A 20,369-nucleotide genomic window follows, 5' to 3' on the forward strand; every position below is an offset into this window, starting at 1 on the left:
GCCATGGAGGCATTCACAGCCATGTCCAGCCCCTTTGGAGGATTCAGCTTTGGGTCCACAAAACCTAGCACAGGACCTGGAAAACAGTATTTGTGGAGTGAATAAGTGAGTAAATTAATGAAACCATGCCATTTTTAGCCCAGGCTGATCTGGGAATATAGCTGTGTGCCAAACACTTTTTTTTTTTCCAGGGCAGTTAATCTGTGGCCAATGCATAGGTTGGTTAAGACTGTATATATATATTTACATTTATACCAGCTATAAACTGGCAGGTGTTGAACCAGATCTGTGTAACATATGTGTTGTATTTGTTCAGCACAGGGGTTTATTTTTTAATGCCTTTTTAGGTAGGGTCTGAACACTGCAGGACAGCCCAGCTCTCTGCCTCTTCCTACCTCACCCCAGCTTCTTCCCCATCCGCATCACCTGCCTGGCTCCTGAAGCCTTTGAGTGTGCCATCTCAGGTTTAAAATCTCCCTGGGAAATTGCTTTTTCAATCTGACCGTGAACATCATGAACTTATTGTGAAATGGATTTGCCCAGATGAAAAATCATGAAGATCTTTAAAACCTTAGACCATTTGCAGTGAAATATCTATACAGCCCAATTGGCACAGACCTCGGTACACTTAAGGTGACTTCCAAAGCCAAACCGATGATGAGGTGGGAACTTTGAGATCTGCTGCTCTATAATTTCCAAGCTCTCTGATATCCATCATCTCATTAGACACCAACGACCAACCTACAACATGAACAGGACAGGAATCACCACTTGCAGGTCACAAATGAGGAAAGGGAGACTCAGAGGTTATGTGATGACCCAAGGCCACACAGTTTGGCACGAAGTGGGGACTTAAAATGCCAAGTCAAGCTGCCTGCAGGCAAGAATGTGGTTTAAAGAGGCCTTCTGACATCATTCTGCTTTAGGACAGGGGACTGGATTGGCGAATGGCATTTCAGGAAGTTACTTTCCTGAGGAACCAAGCTCTGCCTCCAAAGCAGGAGCTGACAGCCTCCCTGGGCCCCTCTTAGTTCTGGGACTCCCCATTGTGGCTCTATGTGGACATGAAGTGAGAGGGCTCACAGGAGCCCAGCCCCCACCCTGGTTTTCGGCTTCTGTCACTATCGCATAGAAGCAAAGATGCCCCACCGACTGGAGCTGAGACACCCCTCGCTGAGTATTCTGTGTAGCCACCAATGTGGAGTGAGAGACAGGTGCAGACTGCAGCTTCTGTGAGGGAAGATGGGGCAGCACAGACCATATGGAGCACGAGTGACAGAATTTGGCAGTGCAGGCTCTGCAGATGGGCCTGCTTATGTCCAGACACAAGCTGAGGCCAAAGACTGAATCATCTCTCTAGCAATTTCTTGTTTCCAAACACATCTTTTGAAGAATGTGGGGACGATTTGCACAAATATCCAAACCCCTTGCTGGGAAAGGATTACACAGAAAACTGAAAAGAAGAGTTGCTTTTGTGGTGGGTGGTGGTGCAAAGTGTCCGCCTAAATGAGGTGGAGGTCCCGGGATAGTGAGAAGGCAGTCTGGTGGTTTGGGTAGCATTTATTCACATCAAGTGTTTTGTGTGTGATCTTCACAACAACATTTTAATGGGGTTAGTATTACCAGCCCCATTTTACAGGAGGAAAGACTGAGACTTTAAAGGGTAAGTGATTTGTCAAGGTCAGCCAGCTGCTAAGGGCATAGTTGTGAATGAGAAAGGGCCTACACACATGTGCAAGGACCTCCCCACTCACCACCCAGAGCCAAGATTCTTATGTCAGTCTCCTAGGGGGTCCTGTGCCCCAGCTCCTGTGTGGCCTTCCAGTAAGCCACTGGGTTCCCAGTAGAGCTCCCCAGGGTCTTTCTTCAGGATAAAGTCTGGGCTATTCGGCCTGGAATTTGATGCCCTGCAAGGACAGGCTCCAGCTTGCCTCTCCATCCTCATGCCCATGTGGCCCCTGGCATGGGTCCTGCCCAGCAACTTGCCATTCCCTGAACTCTAGTGCTGTCCCACCTCCAGTCTTGGCTTTGGTGCCTTCCAGGAATATCACCCTGTTGCTTTTCTACTTGAGCTCACCTTTACATGTGGCCATGTTTTTTCCCCCCTTATTTGAATGTTCGGTCTTTTAAGACTGCAAACTCCTTTCCTTGCCTCTCATCCTTGTACCATAATGAACATCCTTTACACAAGTGCAGCCACCTTATGGTTCTCAGAGCGCTGTCCCCCTGCAAGGTGAAGTAAGGGTGTGGGAATTAGCTCCATTCCAGACCAGAGAAGAGAGGGGACCTGCCCACGCTTTCACACCAAAGCCATGGTGACTGAATCCAGGTTTCCAGGGCTCTTTTCACTGTGCCCCAGTTTGGAAAAGGTGACTTAAGCTGCCCATCCACATAGAGGTGGTGCCCACATGCCTTGGGATTGCTACTGGGGAGGAAGGGGGCTGTATTAGTTTCCTGTTGCTCCTGTGACATGTTGGGCTGTATAGATATTTCACTGCAATTATAATGTCATTACCTGCAAGACCTTGGAGAGCTCATGGATGGGTGCCATGGATTCTGACAGTCCCAACCCTTTATAATCTGGAGCAAGTTCCCCATAGCCAAGCTGCCAGGGAAACTGAGGCCATCCTGTTCAAAGGCATTTGGCACTTGCCAAGAAATTTCCCTCATCTTATTCATCTCTTCATTCACTTCCCAGACCCAGGCCTCATCCAATCTTAGGACACAGGATTTCCAACCAACCCTTACAACCACTTCCCCTACCCACATACCCAGAAGTCTTGCCTGTTTATAATGTGAATTGAATCACTTAGAATAAATCCAAAGGTTTTCTTTTCTTTTTTAAAGAGCAGGTTAAGTTTTTGTTTGTTTGTTTATTTATTTATTTATTTATTTATTTAATTTATTTTATTTTAGAAAGAGGAAGGGTAAGAAAGAGAGAGAAACATCGATTGGTTGCCTCCCACACATGCCCCAATGGGGAATCAAACCTGCATATTGGGTATGTGCCCCAACCAGGACTCTAACCAGCAACCTTTTGGTGTATGGGATGAAACTCCAACCAACTGAGCCACTTCTTATCAAAGCTTATTAAGTGGCCAAACTTCTTATCAAGGCTTTCAGGGTCCTACACACTCTGGCCTCAAACTACTATCCTCTTGTTCATTGAATTCCAAGAGGTTTGGCCTCCTTTCCAGCACCAGAACATACTATGTACCTTCCTGCCTCAGGGCCTTTGCACATGCTATTTCCTCTTCTTGTGACTCTCTTTTTTCATCCTTCCCCTGGCTGATTCCTGCTTTAGATCTCAAACCTTTTCAGAGAAGCCTTCTTTGACACCTCTCACTTACCCCAATTAGGTCTGCCATATCATTGTCTCTCTCTTGGAACCTAATTTTTCTCCTGAGTAGCATCTGTATCATCACCTCTGCCATTTTACATGACAATATACATTCAGGCTCTGACACTACACGAAGGTTATCCTTTGCACCCAAATCTTCAGGATTAAAATGTACTAAATTCTGCAATTTTGTCCTCTCTCTTCAAGGAACAGGAATGAATCCAGCCTTAGAACCTCAGCTCCTAAAGAATCTTTTTTTTCCCCATGGGCCATGAGGTCAGACAGATCCACTTCCTGTTCCCTACTCTTCCACCGTGTTGCTGAGTGGCCCTGAGCAAGTAAATCACTGTGTCTCTCTGGGCCAGTTAACTCTAGCCCAGGAGGGTGTAGAGAGCCCCTTTCCTGCAGGTCAGATTCAGAAAGCCTGACTGTCTCACAAAAGATTTCAGGGGTATCCTCAGAATACTCTGGGGTTGGTGTCAAAAACTAAACAGGGGCCAGTTCACTATGAAATGGGCCATAGGCCCAGGCTCCACTTCAGCATCCTGCATCTCAGATGTTTCTCCGCTGGCTGATTTCTTCGTAATGCAGTGTATACAGTGTATAGAGTTCTTTGCCATCTGCCCTGGTCTCTGATCTTCACAACATTTAGAACATTGAGGTTTAGAGCAAGGAATTGATTGGCTCAAATCAGTGGGTGTATGAATTATTTATTGCCGTGTAACAAATAACTCCAAAACTTGGCAGCTTAAAACAGTACACATTTATTATCTCACAGTATCTGTGGGTTGGGGATCCTGGGAAGAGTTAGCTGTATCTTCTGCCTCATGGTCTCTCATGAAGCTATAATCCAGATGTTGGTCCTGGATGGCGGTCTCATCTGACAGCTCAACTGGGGAAGGCTCTGCTTCCAAGCTTATTCACATGATTGCTGGCAGAATTTAACTTTTTTGTGTTTTGTCACGCTGAGGTCTACTTTCTTCACTGGCTGTAGACCTGAGACAACCCTCAGTTTCTTGTCATGGGGGCCTCTCCAGTGTGGCAGCTTGCTTTATCAAGTGTGCAAGCCAAGAAGGCAATAGAGTCTGCTAGCAAAAAGGAAGTCTTGTAACCTAATCATGGACGTGCCCACACGTTGGCTACATTCGATCAGAAACAAGTCACTAGGTCTACTCCAGACTCCTACCCCTCGGGAGGGAGTTCCACAAAGGCATGGCTGCTAGCAGATGGGGGTTTAGAGGGCATCTTAGAATGTTTGCTTAACACGGCAGAGGCTGGGCCAGAGCCCAGGTATGCAGCTTTGAGTTTGGCCATCCTCCTGGACCTGAGAATGTGCTGGCCTGTGGACAGAGGTGGCAGCTGGCGATCTTCCCTCTTCTGTGCTCTAGGAGGCCTCTCAGGACCACGATGAGCCTGGGCCAGACCTCTCCATCCCAGGAAAAGAGCCGGCTCCATTTTAATTACATTGTCGCCCCCAGGGAAGCCTGTGTTCTTCTCCAGATAGTTTTTCTTCCCCTTTACTGCCATTCCTGTCTTTAAATCAAAGCTGCTCTCTGTTCGAGGGCTCCCGGCCCCAGGCTGGATAAGAATTTATGAGTGGGTGATCCGGAAATGCAATATAAAGGAGTCATGACCCAGACCGTAATGTAAGCTGAGAGGTCCTGGAGAGGCAGGCAGCCAGGGCCCAGTGACCTCTCGGCCCAGCAACCATCACAGCCTCTGCCTTTATGAAAACCTTCCATCATCCATTCCTTCAGCCTACCCCCACTGCCCCTTCTTGTGGCCTGCACTGCCGTCTCCCAGCACAGCCAGGACCTAGGCTACTAGCATCCACCTGAACTTGCCTTTCTAGAACTGCTTCCCTGTCCTCCCATCTCCTGTCTTCCTTCTCAAATCCTCTAAGCTCCAGGCTATGTGAATAGACTCCTATCTCCATGATGCTGCTCTGCTATTTCCTCTCCAGGGACTGTCCTTTGCCCCATGTCCCAGGGATGAAACCTCCTTGAGGACTTCTTCCCAGACTTGCCTCTCTCTGTCCCTCTCTCATGGCACCAAGCACTGTGAGCCTTCATATTTGAGTCCGTTATGTCCATGCTACCCTCCTCCCCCCAAACTCCCTCCCCCCCATTAGACTTGGACTTCCTTAGAGGTAAGAGCTGGGGCTGGAATTCACTGTGCACAGGAGGTGCTCAGTCAACATTAAAATGATGGAAAAAGTCGAGGTCAGAATCACCTTTGAGTGGATAGAAAATTCCTGTTCTCCCTTTACCCATTCCATGTGTGGCCAGTGGCTGCCCCCATCCCAACCCAACCCCCGTCCTTAGATAACCTGTACTGAGGCAGGCCTGCCTGGGTACAGCATCCTAGCCCTGCCCCAAACCACATGTTTCCCCCAAGCACCTGCTCTAAGCCTCCCACACCCATTTGGGGGACAGGGGAGCAGAAGGCAACAAAGTCCTGCCCAGAGCAAAGCCACCTTCCCAGACCACATATGTGGGGACATAGATATTCAGGCAGGACATTTGTGCTCAGATGATGCCACCCCACTCTACCCCAATCTCTGCCTGACTCCGTTGCCCCTCTGAGGGTCACTCAGATGCCCAGAAGTCATCCTGAAAGGGAGTCGTCGCGGGGCCTGACCACGCTGCTGGCGGCCTCGGGCACCGACTCCCCAGCCCACGGCGGGAGCCCGCCGCCCCCGGCGACAGGGCGAGGCGTGTGCCCTCGCCCGAGGAGATGGAGGAGGAGGCGATCGCCGGCGCCCCGCGAACGAGATGGAGGACATGGACTTCCTGTCTGGGCTGGAACTGGTCGATCTGCTGGACCCCCAGCAACCGGACTGGCCCCTGGAGCCCGGGCTCAGCTCGCCCTGGGGGGGGGGGGGGGCCTAGTACTGCGCCCTCCATCTTGCCCTGGGTCCTCCAGTTTTGGGGCAGCCGCCATGTGCTCAGGAGAGTGCCTTCTTCCCAGAAGCCCAGGCCCCTGCTGGCCACGCCCAGGATTTCTTTAAACTAACCAATGACAATCAAGGGACGTGCACGCCAGAGAGATGACCACATCCTGTGTAACAAGACCCAACTCGCGCCTGGCCAATCGGCGGGGCCCACAGTCCCCTCCCCTGCCCTTACTATAAAACCCACAATCCCATCAGGCCTCGCTCTCTCTCTGCCACCTGCTGCTGTGCCAGTAAGGGGGGAGGCAGGGGAGCCAAACCTAGGTTTGAAATGGAGGACTCTTTGCTTTTGCATCGGACTCGCTGGCTCCCTGATGGGCTTTTTGGGAACCTTGAAATCTGGGCACAACAATCCCAGACCCCCTCTTCTTCCTCAGTCTTCCTCCAATCAGTCCCTTGTTCCCTAAGCTCTACCTTCTGTTGAAAGCAGTCTTTGCATGTGCCCCACTTTCTCCACTCCAATGGCCACTGCCTGTCCAGGCCACCAAAGGTCCCCTCCTGGTTGCTCTTCTTGCCTCCACTTCACCCTACTCATTTCTTCTTCGCTCAAGTGACTCATCAAGTCACACCCTCACTCAAAAACTTTCAGAGGCTCCCCATTGCCTGAGAAATGTTGTGCCACAGTCTGGCTGGCCCTAGGAGCTTCTCTGGCCTCCTCTCCCATTTCCCCATCATTTCTATCCACACTCCTGAGGACCCTCTCGTTGGACCACCTCCTGTTCCCCAGGGCCCCTGGTGCTTCCCTCGTCCATGACTCTTCCTCCTCATCTCTACTCAGGTAACCGGACCATCCTTCCAGGACAGCCCAGGCAGTGAACTCTCAGCCCTCGGTGCTCCCAAAGGTTCTGCATTAAAGGGATGAAAGGCATCCCTGTCTATTACCCCTCAGCCCCTGGGGGCAAGGATCAGCCTCACCTCCCTCTCTTCCAGCCTCTGCCCCCTGCTGCTGCCTCTGCTTGGAGACAAAGACAAAGGCGTCCCTTGGGGGAGGGGAGCCGTCCTGAAATCTCTTGGAGGCGCCAGACAGCTCAGTGCCCGAGAAGAAAGCAGAAAGCAGCCCAGAAGGCTGCGCTCAGGGAGGAGTTCTCACCAGAAGGCCCAGTGCTGGGCCCAGGCCAAGGGAGTGTTTGCACGTGCCCAGGGTGTGTGGACGGGAGAGGAGGACTTGGCAGCCACGGGGGATGGTTTAGGATCCATTCACTCTTGTTCTGGTTTCCTGACGCCTTTGTTCAGAATCCCCGGGGTACTCCCAGCCAGGCAAAGGGGCCGGGGTAGGGACAACTCACAGAAGGAGCCTCGGCGAGCTCCCTTCCTTCAAGGGGGGACCTGAAGAACGGTGGGTGCCTAGAAAGACCCCCTGGGGTTCAAGTACCTGCCTGGAGCGCAGAGGCCTCTGTGGGTCCTGCTTCCTGCTCCTCCTGCCTGCCCTGCTCTCTTGCCTTTCCCTCTGGGCTGGCTCCTTCTCTTCAGACAACCCCTGAATCACCCCCACCTCTCCCAGCCTGCCCCTTTCCTAGGGCTTTCCTCACCAAGGATGCCACCACCCAGCACGGGTTAAAGCCCATGCCCTCCTCCTGGGCATCCCAGTCCCTTCGCTTGTCTGAGCCAATCCATCCAATCCATTTTTTTTTTTAAGAAATTTTATTTATTTTAGAGAGGAAGGGAGAGGGAGAGAGAGAGATAGAAATATCAATGATAAGAGGGAATCATTAATTGGCTGCCTCCTGCACACCCCCTACTGGGGATCGAGCCTGCAACCTGGACATGTACCCTTGGCGGGAATCAAACCCAGGACCCTTCAGTCCACAGGCCGATGCTCTATCCACTGAGCCAAACCAGCTGGGGCCAATCCATCTTCTTTCATCCTCAACACCTGTGACTCTGTCCACGAAGACCAACCCGAAGGACAGACCAGGTTCCACGCCCATCTCTGCCTCTTCTTGCCACGTATCCTTGGTCAGGTCCCTTCACTCCTCAGAGCTTCAGTTTCTCACTGAAAATGGAGGCAGCAGCACCTGCTTCAGAGAGGCTGAGGTGCTGACTGAGAAGTGCTCAGAGCAGGCCAGCTACACGGAGGTGCCCCTGCAAGGTGGGCATTGTCAGGAGCGCCCTGTCCTCCTTAGTCAGCGTCACCGCCACCATGGTGTCTGCCCACCTTTCCAATCAGTCCTCAGCCCGAAGAGACAATTATCAAACTATCTCTAATTAGACCTTGTAATAAAGATAAAATATGCAGACATTATAAAGTGCTAGACTTATATCCATACCATGTAGTACTACTCAGCAATACAAGGGAATGAACTATGTTTTACTGATACATGCAACAACTCAAATGCCCCTCAAGGAATTAGGCATCTCCCAGTCGTGCCCACAGGGTGGGCTCTCAGCAGCCATGGGTTAGAAGGCGAGCTTACCCTCTTGGGTACAGGTGCCTGGGCTAGGAGTGGGCACCTGGCCCAAGCTGAGCTGGTTAGAGCCACTCCTGTGTTTTCTGGTATAACCTAGAATTGGGACACCTTTTGGAAAGCTGGACTTGTAACATATAAACAATGCACTGAGGAGCAGGGGGTGCATGTTTTAGGTAGAGATGATCAGAGCATCTGCAGAAACCAGACAAGAGCTGGAGAAAGGGCACCCCAGGTCCCTATTAGCTTTACACTTCCTGTTTCCAGTCCTTCTGGCATGTGGCCTGATCTAGCCCTTGGATTTCATGAGATTCCTTGTATTCTTATGCATAACCCCCTTGCTCCCCACCCCTATCCTCCAGTTAGCCAAAGAGGACTTCAATTATTTACCATCAGGAAGCCTTAGCTACTAGAAATGGAGCTGCCAGGACTCGGAACCCATGGCCTGCCTGTCCCCATCCAGGTGCCACAGGGAGGTCCGTGTGCAGAGCAGGGGATCCAAAGGGTCCTTTTCTATCTTGGATTTTAACCCCCACTCCTGCCTCTTGCCTGCTCTGATCTGGGCAGCACTTGTCCCTCTGTACAATGAAGGAGAGGCCCACCCGGAGAGCCCTGCCCGCTCCCCTACACCATGCACACCCGAGGCACCTGACGAATGTTCGCAGGATGGGGTAGAAGCCATCCTGAGAACCCTTAGTCTTATGAGAGAGAACAGTCAGGAGAGTGCACAAGCCCAAGCCCTGTCACCTCCTAGAGAAAAAGAAAATGAGAAGAGCCCAAGTCAGCTCCCCCAGGCACCTGGAAAACAATTTGCAAGATGGAATTCAACAAGCAATGCCAACAAGATCATAATGACCATATTTATGGGAGAATGTGGAGGCCCGGGCGTGGGTTTTCATTATCATGTGTACCAATGTGATCATCTCCCTGCAGCCAGCCTCCCGCTCCAGGCGCAGCTGTGGGCTGGTGCATGGTAATTTGATGCAAATTGCCCCCAAATATGGTAATTCTCTCCTCTGCCAGGGGAGCTTGAAGTCACAAACCTGGAGATGTTGGCGGCAGATGTTTTTCTACTTCTCTGCAGGCTGCTGTTATTGTGGAAAAGGGCAAGGTGACCCGGAGGCAATGCTTGCCTTCGTCACCACCTACGTGCATGCTGTGTGACCTGGAATGAGGCACTTCACCTCTCTGAGCCTCAGTTTGTCATCTGTAAAATAGGCATGATTTCTGCCACGATGGCTTTGAGGACTAGAGAAGATACACTCAGAGCACCTAGTACAAAGCTTTCATTAATATTATTTTTGGACCTCAGAGGTGCCCGTTGTGGGGTTGGGCAGTCAGTGCCCAGGGTTGTTCCCTGCTCCCCAATAGTGAGTTCCTCCTTGGAGAAAACAAGAACAATGTGATTAAAATAGAAGTAAAATGTCTGCAGGAAATGTCTGACTGAGGACGGACTCTTTAGGATATGAGAGCTCACTGGAATTTGTAAGAAAACATCAATATCCCAATATGGAAATGAGCAAAGGGCAAAAATAGACCGCCGCCACCCGAGAAAGACAAATATCAATTAAACCAGAGGGAAGAAGTTTCCTCCTCTTTCTTCTTTAATCATTAGGGAAAGACATCAAATTAAAACAACCTCAAGATGGCTTTGTTCCCATAAAATAGGAGAAAGTATGAAAAAGAGGAGAGCTGGTAGCTGATCCAGGTGAAGTTTCCTGTGAAAGGGAAACCCCAGCTACTGCGGTGGCAACCTGCAGCGGGTGGACGTCTTAAGGTCATCTACCAATGTGTACCGGAAGTCAAATCAAGACAAATGATCCAGGAATCTCATTCATGTGTTTTTCTCCGGGGGAAATGACTCAATAGAGGTAAAAAGCCGAATGAACAAAGATGCTGTGGAAATCTGTGAAAAAGCCGGGTGGGTGGTGAAGGGAGCCATGATGCCACCACACGAAACACTCCGAAGTGCTTAAAGGTAGCTGTGTTTTGAAGAGTGGGCGTGTTATGTGGAATAATGTTTATGGTAGATTTTTAACTTGAAAAGAGAAAGAGAGAGAAGGCTGTTTACTGAAACTATGTGCACATAGTGCCTGTGGGAGGCGAGGACTGCCCCATGCAGAGGAGGAGCCGTGAGAGAAGAGGGGGTTCGCACAAAGGAGACTACCCTGCAGCCTGAGGTTTCTGACTCTTGGTCACAAAGGGTCACCTCAGAGCAGCAGCAGCAGCAGCAGCAGGGCTCTGACAGGCCTGGCTGTGAGGGATACTCTTCCTGGGGCCAGTTCAGCTCCAGGAAGAACCTTCTTGTGAGCAGGGCCTTCTAACAGGCACATGTGCTGGCTCTTGAGGTAGTGAGCCCCCAAGGGCTGGAGGTATGCAAGCAAAGGCTAGAGTAGAGTCAAGCCCAGATAGGTAGCTGGGTTAGATGTCATCTAGGATGGATGGTTAAATGATACTAATCGCATGCCTACTCATACCAGCATATCGGGCCAGGCATCCCCCAGAGAGAAATAGGGTAAACCCATTTGTTCATGGAACACAGGGAAGGAAAGAAAGATAAAAGGGAGGAAGGAAGGAAATAGGGAGGGAGGGAGGGAAGGAAGGAAGGGAAGGAAGAAAGGACAGACAGGCAGGCCAATTACATGCTAAGCAGGGATCTAATCCCTTTGTAAACACTGTCAGAAACTTGTCTTCCTAATTGAAAAGCCCATGTGAGCTGCTTAATCCAGTCCATGTTAATGAGACCAAAACACACTAGAGCAGATATTGACTCCAGTTGTCATAGTGCCAGAGCTGGGGACACCAGGGGGAATGTATTGACAAAAGTGAGGCTGGGGTCAGTCTTGGTCTCCATGGACATCATTGTGTCATTCCATTGCCCTAACCATCCGGCGGGGAAACTCCATCATGCAAAGGGCTGCAAGATTTTCATGATGGATAATGCTCCTCCATTACCTGCATGGTCGTCCTCCTTAAGTGGAAGAAAGTGGCCTTAAAAATAAAGGCCTAGAGAATATCAGGGCTAAAAATAATAATACTTTTTCTGCCACCTTCTAAATTCTTTTAGCTGGTTTAATAATCAAATAAGCCACACAGATTAACAGGGGGAAAAACCAACATTTAATAAATGCACATGAGGAATTCACCTAAGCATGAAAATTCCGAAGACAGTGAGGCAAAATTGGGTGTATATGTCATTTTGGACAAAGGAGAAAGGCGGGAAATGAGATCTTAGATCTCCGAAGTGAGTGTGGGTGATTGACAAGTAATTGAGGAAGAGTAGAACACACATGGCAAGTAAAGTTTTGCTAAGACGCCCAGAAATGAGACAGGCTCCTGCTTGGAGTCTTCCTGCCTAATGCGAAGGCAATGATGTTACGGTCCTTTCTAAAGCGGATTTTTCCCTTCGAATCTCCTTATGCAAAAAAGCATTGAGGGGAGGTTCTTTCTGAATCTTTTGTTTCTAATAATCAACTTAAAATCAATATCCCAAAGGCACAAGTTTGGAGGTGGCAGAACTTTGGTTGCCTTCAATGAAAACATTCATTCAAATAAGTACAGCAAAGTTCATGCCTCCCTCCCTTTTCTCCCATTTAATGACTTCAAAGAAATCGTTCCCAATCTAAAATGGGCCATTTGGGAGGCTTGGGGGGGGGGGGGGGGGGATGAGGCTGTGTCCAACCAGTTCTCACCTCCTGCTTGTGACATTTAACCCCTTCTATGAAAGGTTAATGCTCTCATCATGGGCCTTGCTCTTAGCAAAAAGTCTCTCATCGTATTTTCTATTAATCAGTGGGGCATTAACATGCTGTAGCCATGGGCCTAGACCTTGGAGTCACACAGACCTTGTTCTGGCTTGGTCAGCCCTATTTGGGTCTCAGGACCACTGTGCATCAGTTTCCCTGCCCCAGCGTCACCCTCCCAAGCCATCCCCCACACAGTCAACCAGAATGTTCTTTCTAATGGACAGTTCTGATCCTCTCTTACTCCTGCTTAAAAAATTTCCATGCTCCTCATCGCCTGCTCGATAAAACCTGAAATCATTAGATTCGTCATTTCTCCAGCATCAGCTCCTCTCATCACAGCCCTAGCCCACCGCCTCGATCACAGTGAGATGTGACCTAACTCACAGAGCTGGACTCAAACCACAGTGTCTAGGCCAATGCACTTGACCTTTGGTAAAACACATCATCATCTGGTTTGAAGAATTAAAAAAATAATAAATAGAATACTAGCCTCATTGCATCCCGCAGCATTTCTCAGTTTATGAACCTTTTCATGTAGTTTTCTCACTTAACCCTATGCAAGTCTATGAGATGGTTATTCTACAGGTGAGGAACCGGAGGTTTGGCAGAGGTGTCTCAGAGGCAGTGGGCAGAGCTGAAACCCAAAGATAGGAACCAACTTACCTGAGCACGTCTTGCAGTCTCGGCCAACAGCTTCCGGGATCCCAGGCATTAATTCTCAGACCTTACAGAAGAGGAAACAGGTGTGTGTGTGTGGGGGGGGGGTGTCAAGTGAACCCCCCTACACCTCATCACAAAGCTACCGAGTGGTGGGGCTGGAGAGACCCTAATCCATCTACCTCAGGGTCCAGCTCTCTCCCACATTCCAGCTGCCCTTCTGAGGCAGCTATGAAGAGGTCAAGTTAAAGCTACCCTCTGACCTTGGCAGTCATTCTTTGTTGTGTCCCAGGAACAGGGTCTTCTGGGTCATTGTTTAAAATGTGATGAGAAGTGGGCATTTAACCAGACAACAGCTGTCGTGTGAATTGAGTGACTCAATTGTCCTTGAGAAATGTGGGTCCTCTGGGAGCGACTCCCAGCACTTTCTGTCCCCTGATCCGAGGTGACTAATGGGAAATCCATGTCCAACCCTAAACCTGGTGGCAAAGAGAATCGCCTTACACCCTGAAGCAGCCACTAAATTTTAGCTCTAGTGAAGTCGAGGGCTTGCTGAAAGCAGACGAATGTTTCACAGTTGTGTTTCACCGACTGCTTGAAATCCTAGGACAACACAGCAAGAAGGCACCCTCCCATATTTGCCCATATTTGTTCGTTCGTTCGTTCATTCATTCCACAAACATTTCTTGAAAATGGTGCCAGGGGTTCCACATGTGTGTGAGACGCGGCCTTCACCCTCCTAGTGGGGAGATAAACTAGTAAACATAAGTAAGGGGCTTTCTTAGCCAACTCCTGCCTTTACCACATGAAGGAGCAGAGGCACAGAGAGTCGGGGGGAGGGAGGCCCTCCTCTGCTTTCAAAGAAGAGATTTGCACAATTTTGCATTTGAGCCAGAGACCTCACAATGGCATTTTTTTCAGGAGGCTGGAGGGGTTGAAATTTCTGTTTTCCCCAAGGCAAGCTGTAAGAGCATTCCTTTGACAAGAGAGTAAAACATCTGTGTTTACAAGAGAGATAAGCAGGAATCTGGCAGCTGTGGGCCTCTGAGGCTGCTGTATGAAGGTGTTGCCTCCAAAGACACAGTTTGAGGTGAAGATATCCAGAGGGGACAGCCTGGAGCCTGGCCCGGAGTGCGGTGTGGGTTTCTTCCTTCTGGTCTCCCATCTTGGTGGGGGGTGAGGGGGCAGCCAACCCTGTGCAGGATCAGGCATGGACTTGCTGCCTACTGAGTGGTTGTTTAATGGGTGGATTTCATCTTAGTATTTCTGTTCTGTTCCATCCAACACTCAGCATACAGAGAGATCAGAACATTTCATAATCCCGCCATTTCCCATCTCCTAGATCACATTAAGTTCATAGTTAAGGCCCTTCACTATGGCCCACCTCACCAGCCTCGTCTCTCCTCCTCAAACTCTCAGGCATTCCATGCCGAGCCCAGATCAAAGTTCTTATTCTCAAACACACGTCCCTTCTTTCCTTCTGGCATTTGCCCATGCTGTTCCCTCTGATTAGCATGCCCTTCCCTACCCTTTGTTGCCTGTCCTTTAAGACTCTTCCTCTTCCCTGCCCAGGAAGATAAAATTGGCGCCGCCTCTCTGAGAAACCTTTGAGGCCAGCACTTATCATGGTGGGATGATAGGGGAGAGGGAGGAGGAGAAAAAATCTCTCGCTTGAGTGTGTTTCCCTTTTCCACAACAGTTGCAAGTGCTTTCAGATAAAACCAATAGCGAGCAGTGCAGAGACCTCATACACATGGCCCATCGGCGGTGCAGTCCCAGCAGTGGGCACAGGACACAATCCCATCAGCCAGAGAACCTGCCTGGCTCTCCCTCTCCCCCTCCCTCGTCCCTCACACCTGTTCTTTAGGGTTGCACTCTTTTTGCTCTGCTTTCTGGAAAACCCAGGCTAAGATGCCCTGTTCTTTACCAAAAAACTCTCCTTAAGCCCTGGCCAGTGTGCTCAGTGGTTAGTGCGTTAGCTCATGCACCAAAGGGTCTTGGGTTCGAGTCTCCGTCAAGGGCCCACACCTAGGTTGCAGGTTTGATCCCTGGCTCCAGTCAGGCATGTACGGGAGGCAACCAATTGATGTGTCTCTCTCACATCAACGTTTCCCTCTCTCTTTCCCTTCTCTCTCTCTCTCTCTCTCTCTCTCTCTCTCTCTCTCTCTCTCCTCTATTGGTGCAACCCTCCTCTTCCACGGGGGCTGACCTGGAATCAAGGCTTAGCGCTATGGCTCTGTCACTGGGTGGCCTTTGGAGAAACACTGCACTCTCAGAGCCTCAGTTTCCCCATCTATAAAACAGGACAGGTGCGTCTACCCATTCATTCATGCAGGAAGAAGTGTTTTGTAGAAGGAAACCCAGCAGAAGGTTCCGGGTACCGGTGGCATCTGAGTTGTGTACCTCTGGGCAGCCCCAGCATGTTACCTGGAGGAGTCAGGGTAATCCCACTGAAGAGATGCCAGTGGAGCTCCTCCCCAGGCCTGGAGGGCTGCAGGCTGGTGGAGGCAGGTCCCTACACCACTGTACACAGGAGCCAGACACCTCACACTGACAACAGGAAGGTCAGAGTTGGGGGTTCGGGCTGGGGCTCCACCAACAGGCGAGGAAGGCTGAACAGGTGGGCCCATTCCCAGTCCTCTGGGTGGTCACCTGTGAACAGGGGGACAAAGGGAGGGACAGAGGGGTGCAGAGCATCTGGGATCTAGGCCTGACTCTAGCCCAGTTCACGGTGTGCTTTTGGGCAAGTTTCTTCCCATCTCTGGGCCTCAGGTTTCTCTCTTGCTAAACAAGAACTAAGTGGTCTCTGAGTCCCCCTCTAGCCCTGAAATTCTGTGGGTCAACAAGACATCTCCCCTCGTCAGCATTCTGCTCCTGCACAAGCCCACAGCAAGAAGCCAAAGCAGCCTGTTCTCCATTCATTTGGAAACAAATTCCCTGAATCCATCTCTCCTTCCCTAGATGCTTGCTCTTGCCGGTCCAGATCTGCACACCAGAGCCACGCGTTTCAGATATCTCAGCATGTGATACAGTTTCTCATCAGGCTACGGAAATGTTCTCCCAGGCCACCAAACAGAGCGGTCTGCGACATGGAGCTGAAAATAAAGCAGCAGAAAGACAGTGGTGTTGTGAAGAAATGGTCAGGAACGACCTGGAAGGCAGAGATGACAATGGAATGCCAGGCCTTGGCCACAAGGTGAGTCCAAGGAAGGCAAGGACTGTGTATCCTGAAACTGGTCCTCCTCATAACAGCTTCAGGAGGTAGGTGCCATTTCCCCCATTTTAGAGGTGAGGGAAGCAAGGCTCAGAGAGGTGAAGTCCTCTGCCCAAGGTCACACAGCCAGTAGCTGAATCAGGTTTTAACATGTAGTCTGCCTGACTTCTCACGGTGCTACATGACCTTCCTGCTGATACTGATCTGTTTATAAACATGTCCCCATTAGTGGACTGTCCCTTCAAGGACAAATGCTGGGTAGACTCAGCTCTTATCACAGGGCTCACAGACACAGAAAAGATGCTCAGTAAATGTTGGTGGAATTGAATAGAACTGAATTTCCACCAGCATCCACTTGACACTTGAAATTGATGGACAGGTGATACCCTGTTAGGGCTGTGGTGTGTATAATCTCTACAATGGCTCCCGGGGAGTTGGGCAGATAGACAAGGAGGTTTAGTCCCAGCGGGGGTGGAGGGAGGAGGGGCACAAGGTCAGACTCTTAGAAAGAATTAATAATATCCAAGGAATTCTTACGGAACAGTAGGGGGGAATAAAGATTCTTCAAAGACGCCCTAATGGCAAATTTTCTGGATTTTCCAGCTAATTTGAAGGTACCTACTTGGAACATTTTCTTGTCAGAAAAGATTTTAAAATACATTCATTCAGTGTGACATGATAATTGGGCCTGGCTGCCTGATGAATGCCTTTTATCTATTCCTGAGCTATTGTTCCCTGGGATCGAGCTGATGGGCTGGAACGGGCACTTTGTTAAATGCACAAACAGAGCTACTTGCAACAGTTCTGGCCACTGATGCAATGGGGGTCTCAGAAAGATTCCTGGGGGCTCATCATGAGAAGGTGTCAGAGAAGGAACTTCAGAGATTAGAGAAGGCAATTCCTCACTGTTCGCCTGGGGGACTGAGGCCCAGGGAGGAGCAGGGCGTGCTGGGATCACACAATGTGAACGTGGCCGAGATGTGGACCGGGTGTCCTGGCCCAGAACCAGGCCTCTCTCCCCTGCCTTCAAGGCTTCTGTGGAAAGAGGCCAAGCAATGGACAGTGTACACTGGTGCAGAGCCACTCACACCCCCTCTCGATCCTCTGCCCAGCGCCCGGAGAACACACTTGTCTCATGCAAGGGCGTGGCTGCCAGAGCAGGATGCATTTCTGACAGCTGACTTTTCTCAGCTATACAAGGCGTTATCAAATCAGCTATTTTTATAGGCTCCCTTTCCCTTTCTCCTTCTTTTATCTTTTCTTTATTTTAATGCCTTTGTTTTCTCGAAGGCAAATTTCCAGGCCTGGCCATCTGATAACCATTGCAAAGACTCATGAGTCTTTATCACTCTTTCTATGAAAGAAGGACTTACTTGGCCTTATTATTTATCTTTACATGATATTTTGGGTTATCTTGATTTTTTTAATTGAAATTCCTGTAGCATTTTGTTTTAACTAGTATCTGTTTTGGGGTATCTCAGAGCCTCCATATGCTAACACATTGTTTACAGAACTGTGGCTTGGGTTTTCTGCTTTGTCAAGGCAGAAAACTATTTTACTCTTTAAAAACTCAGTGTTATCTGATCTGCCTTTCATTAACATTTGAGGAATAAAACAGTTCCATCGAGAGTATGACGTTGACATTTCCATTGTTTTTCTTAGAAAACACCACCATGTTAATCATCCCTCAAGGGACTTCATTTTCTACAGATGATAACCAAGGTCCGGGCTAGGTGTGCACGTGTGTTGGTGTTTAGATGTGTTGGTGTCACGTGTCTGTTCTCATGCTTGTGCCTGGGAGTCTCAGTATGTAGTTATGTCACTGTACACGTGACTGTGTTTGTCTGCCAACGTGTCACTGGCTGTGTGTATGTCTAGAGTGATGGTGTGTGAGCATGTGTGTACAGATGATTCCGTGTGGATCTGAATGTATGTGGATAAGTGCATTGTGTGTCTCTGTGTTTTATGGCCACGTGACATCTATGTTCATGAATGTACGTTTTTATGGACATGTACTGATACATATATACATAGGTGCTATGTGTGTGATGAGTCGTGTGTTTGTGTTCACGTGTCTGACTGTAGGCACATGTGTGGGGATGTCTTTGTCCGAGTTTTTTACTTGAGTGTTTGCAGGAGGGAAGGCTCAGATTTGTGTTCAGAACCTTCTATATACATGTACACAGTACCCTCTAGTGGGCATGAGAAGAAAGCATCCCAAACAAAACAAAAAAAAAAGGAGGGGGGGCGGGCTAGCAGGATCCAAATCACCTCCAATTCCAGACTGGTCCATGGCCACATACAGGGCAAAGTTTCCAGGATGGACCTTGAGAGGGCAGGAAAAGCCAGCCACCCACTGCACAGGGGACTCTGTGCAGGGTTCCGCCCTCAGTGTGGGGGTCCAGCTTCACAGTGTGGGGGTGAAAGGGCTCATTCTCTGGGGGGGAGGCAAGATCACTGAGCTTGGTAGGTCAGTGGACCAGGGGGGAGGCAGCCTGCACACAATCCAGCCACAACGGGGAGGGACCTTACCGAGAGCTCACAGTCACTGGGGCCCCGCAGTCTCCATTGCCCTGGCCAGGCCCACCCCGAGTCCCAGTGTTCTGGAAACAGGAACCCTTCACCTGTGATGCTCTGAGCTTCCTCTTGCTGTTGTAACACAGCAGTGCCACCTTAGCAACTTAAACTAACACATTCATTACGGTAGAGTTCTGGAGATCAGAAGACTAGCATGGCTGCTCAGGACTGTATCCTCTGGAGGCTCCGGGGAGAATCTGTTTCCTCCCCTTTTCCAGCTCCTGAAGGCACCTGCATTCCTGGCCCATGGCCCACCTTCCCAACAAAGCAATTATGAATGATCCTTTGTATGTTCTGCGGGATTTGCTGGGCTGATATTTTGTCGAAGGGGAATCTCTATTCATGAGGAATTTTGGACTACAGTCTTTTCTTTTATTGGAATGTCTTTGTCCGCTTTCGGTATCAGGGAAATGTTGGCCTTTAAAAATGACTAGAAGCGTGTCCTCCTCTTCTCTTTTCGGTGAGAGTCTGTGTAGAACTGGTGTTATTTCTTCCTTAGATAACTTGGTATTAGAATTCACCAGGGAAGCCATCTGAGTCTGGAGTTTCCTTTGTTGGGAGGTTTTCAATGATGAATTCAATTTGTTTAACAGACCCAGGGCTATTCTTGTTATCTATTTCTTCCTGAGTGAAGCTTTGGTAGTTTGTGTCTTCCAAGGAATTTGTCCATTTCCTCAGAGTTATTAACTGTATTGTGATAAAGCTGAGGAGAAGTCAGTGCTGAAATAACCCATGAGTGAATGACTCGCCTAAGGAAACCATTGCAGACAAAGAGCAGAAATTCTGGGTTAGGAAATAATGTGAAATTCATGAAAAACTTGATGCTTTTTTGAAATGAGTCAGTTTATTAAAAGGTACAATTATGCACAAAGATGCAAAGCAAAGTCATCAAAAATTGGAAACCACATAAATGTCAAAGAAACTGCTAATATATGGTATAGTCACTAAATGGAATATATATTTTTAATTTAAGTTCTTTTTAAAAATTGATTTGAGAGAGAGGAAGGGGAGAGAGAGAAAGAAACATTGATTTGCTGTTCTACATATTTATGCATTCATTAGTTGATTCTTGTATGTGTCCTGACGGGGGAGCAAACCCACAACCTTAGCGTATCGGGACAATGCTCCAATCCACTGACCCACCTGGCCAGGGCTAGAATATATATTATAGAGTATTACTTAAACACTCTGAAAATATGCATAGCAACATCTAAAAAGAAGTACACCAAAATGTTAATACTAATTATTTGTTGAGGTTTTGAATCTACAGAGTCCTTTTTTCTTCCTTTTCCTATCCTCCAAATTTGCTATATAGTATTTTTAAATATATTTTTATTCATTTCAGAAACAAAGGGCGAGGGAGAGAGAGAGAAACATCAATGATGAGAGAGACTCGTTGATTAGCTGCCTCCTGCATGCCCCTACTAGCGATCAAGCCCACAACCTGGGCATGTGCCCCACTGCGGATCAAATTGTG

The sequence above is a fragment of the Myotis nattereri genome, assembly GCF_964212035.1.
Source record: "Myotis nattereri genome assembly, chromosome: 12".
NCBI classification, from domain to species: Eukaryota; Metazoa; Chordata; class Mammalia; order Chiroptera; family Vespertilionidae; genus Myotis; species Myotis nattereri.